Below are 3725 nucleotides of genomic sequence, written 5' to 3'. Positions count from 1 at the left end.
CCAAGAACACTCCAAATCACTCAAAGGCCTCAAGAATCTCACAAATGGGGCTAGGGTTCCGAGGGAACTTCTTTAGAGGATGGAGGTTGAAGATAAGAAGGGTTTTCCAAAAGGTTAAGACCTTTAAATAGGGTCCAAGACCCAAAAATTAGGGTGTGACCCTGCTACGTGTACGCCCAGCGAACTCTAGGTACATCTAATGTACTAGGGAGAATCATCGCGACCAACTTAAGCCACGTACGACTAGCGTACATGCCTTGTACGCCCAACGTACAGGCCAAACTCTTTCCCATTCAAACTTCCAATTGCCATAACTTATTCGATCCAACTCTGTTTTCGGCGTTCTTTATATGCTCGGAAAGGTAATGAAAAACCCTACAATCCCATCAAACTTTCACACTTTCGTTTTCTGGAATGAAAAGAATGGATACGCCAGTGGTGCGCGTAGGAACCACAAGGATGCACTTCATGGACAACTCCAATCGTTAGTCTTGGGTAGTTTCTTTGTGAAAATGTATGTATAACAAAAAAGGACCGCATTTAAAATTGGGTCAAGCCGTAGCGCCTGGTACTCGAACATTGGCTCGAGGCATTTTCTCTACCCCTTCTTACCCTGAAAAAGCAGGGTCACCTTACGTCCTTGAACCGATAACCATCTTTCGGCTAACCTACTTTGACTTAAAACCTTCCAAACTAGAATCCATAATTCAAGAAACTGCCCTAAGAATCACTTTTACCATTATACCCTTGGACTCCAAAGCACAAAACAAAAGCTTAGATCACACAACCTATATCACACAACCTATATAATCTACACCCAAATGGGTCTAGAACCCAAACCCTTTGAAGTCCAGGGCCCTAACTTGGTCCATTTAATGCCCATAATTTCCGAAATAGGAAACTTTTCGAAACCGGATATTACATATATACCTTCTAACTTGTAATTTAGCGAAGTATATATAGTTCATTGGTATTTGTGTAAATCCCATTGACCTGAAGTGCTTTATGACATACTCCCTTTATGATAAGATATGGATAAGGTAACATAAAAGTTCATTTAGAGAAAAATAAAGAATATATATAAGAATAATGAATAATCATATATATATATATATATATATATATATATATATATATATATATATATATATATATATATATATATATATATATATATATATATATATATATACACACACACGATAATATTTTCAAATTAACATTTTCTCTCAATATATAAGACATTGTATTTGCATTCAAAGACTAGCAATTAAGTAGCAACCATTTGCCTTGCTAGCTATGTGATTCTTGAAATGTATCTCTAAGCTATTTTCCTTAAATTATCCGCGTAGAGCATAGCTGTTAAATAAAGCCAAAGCATTGCTGGTTAAATGGGCAACATTCACAATCTTTCTTCTCACCACATTTTTCATTTTCGTGTCATTCACAAACCCCTCGGAGCAAGTGTCTTCATCCGTCATTGCAGAACTCACCCATGTTTGTATGTCACTTATCACTAGCCGGGTATCTTTGGAACCCGGTTGACTCATCTCCTCAATTGATTTTTTCAATTCGTATACCGCGTCACTCAGCAACTCAATGCAGTCTTTCATGGCTGCAACCTCCAGGGGAGCCATGACATGCACTTGTGACAATTTTACCATTGCTAATGAAGTGGAGCGGGTCTTGTCGAGGGTAACTGATAGAGCTGCTTGGGCTAGTAGCTTTGGGCTTGTTTGGATTGCACCTGATCGACTTGACAATGAGTTGAAGCAGAGTGTAGGATAAGTTGTCAAACCGCATGATGTTCTGATGAACTCGACATTTGTTTTCTCAAGGGCAGAGATGAAACTAATGGAGGAAGTGAAGAAAACTGCTATTAGGAGAATGTTACGGGCTAGAGAATATGTAGAATATGAGCCTTCCATATTTAGAAGTTCTTTTTAGGAAGGTTTGAACTTTGAAGAAATGCTGTCTAGCTTAAAGATTGATGCTAAGAATTGAAGGTTGGTTGTGAAAGTTGAGCAAACGCACTCCCAAATTTATAGGAAAATCAAATGGCGCTTATCTTCTCAAGTTCTAGTGTTTATCTAAGATAATGTGTACACAGTACACATGTGCCAAAATATCTATCGACTTTTGAGTTCCCTTTAACAACTTGCAATTATGCAAACCTCTACCCATTCTTTTATTGATTAAATGAAGGGGACTTACGTGGAGATAATTTGTAAGCTAATAAGTTGCATTAGATTAAGTTCAATTCTCTGTAGTATACTTTGAGTTCATATGTGTTAATAGTGGTCGACATAATGAGAAATGATAAGTTTGGACTGTTGGAGGGCCACGAGGGGGGCTTCACCGGGGTCTAGAAATGGGACAATACAGTATGTTGAGGTTGGACCGCTGGGGGCTACAAAATTACAATAAACTTTTCCGGACCACTTGATAGTACATGTATTGCTTCGGATTGGTTGGAAGGATAACGTATTACAGTAGTCTATAGATATTGCTAAATTAAGCACGCCGACCATTTTTTATATTTTGAAAGCGTAATCAAGGAATATTAATAAACAGTAAACGAAAACGCTAGAATAGGTTGTTTTTGTCTTATGCATGGGTCGACATCAAATAAACGACAATACATAAGAGGGAATATATTATTGGAAAATTGAGTAATTTAACCTATATAAATGGTTTTTTTTTTTACAAAAATAATCGATTTATTTCAGAGTGACGTTTGGGATCCTGGATGATCATCTGGAGATTTTTTTTCAAAAATTAAATTAAAAGTTGGTCATTTATTGTGTGTTCATTTTTATGTTTATTTATGGTTTTTGAAAAATAAATCGTCAATTGCAAAAAATAACAATGCGTGAAACCCTTAAATCTATTGCATAAAGTAATAGTTACTAAACTTAAATATGTTTTAAATAATAATACAATGTTCAAATGGACCCCTACTTTTTCTTCGTACCTTATATGTGAGTATGTGACATTCTCACTTTCACGTAGAAAAAAACGATTTGTTAATGCTTATTTAAATCAGAGTATTCTTTTCAAAAGAGTAATAATGTAGAATTTGTTCCCAAAAATATGACTATCATTATCAAAACATTTCTGAGGAAATATATTTCATTTATATTTAAAAATCTTGGGATGCCATTGTCAATACAACAACATAAGCATAAACGTAATATTACAGGTCTTACAATAGATTATTATTCTAATTGCTTATTCTTCTTTAAATCTCTCTCCATATTTAAACTCATTAGATGTGTGCTCTTGTGCTGCTACCTGTGATACAAAAAAACTGAGTGAGTTAGATTTAGAAAAGCCTGGTGAGTACATAGGGATTTCAATCCCACAATGTGATAATATATATATATATATATATATATATATATATATATATATATATATATATATATTATCACATTTTGGGATTGAAATCCCTATGTACTCACCAGACCTTCCCACGTCTAACCCACTCAGTTTCTTGTGCTGCTACCTGTGATACAAAGAAACTGAGGGGTTAGACTTGAGAAAGTCTGGTGAGTACATAGGGATTTCAATCCCACAATGTGATTATATATATATATATATATATATATATATATATATATATATATATATATTAAGCCTGCAAATCCAACTAATATTATTTACACAAATACATCATATCTCTAAAATTATTTATCCCATCCTGTCGATTCCTACGCATAGAT

At 34.8% G+C, this 3725-nt stretch overlaps 1 pseudogene; it reads right to left on the bottom strand.

The window, feature by feature from the left end:
- Window positions 1-1206: 1206 nt before the first annotated feature.
- Window positions 1207-2044, bottom strand: LOC145071026 (pectinesterase inhibitor 10 pseudogene; annotated as a pseudogene).
- Window positions 2045-3725: the final 1681 nt, after the last annotated feature.

Source organism: Lactuca serriola, chromosome 8 (assembly GCF_051521515.1).
Source record: "Lactuca serriola cultivar US96UC23 chromosome 8, Lser_US96UC23_V15, whole genome shotgun sequence".
In the NCBI taxonomy this organism is placed as follows: domain Eukaryota; kingdom Viridiplantae; phylum Streptophyta; class Magnoliopsida; order Asterales; family Asteraceae; genus Lactuca; species Lactuca serriola.
The sequence above is the reverse complement of the archived record's forward strand: the minus strand, read 5'-3'. Positions and strand labels throughout refer to the sequence as shown.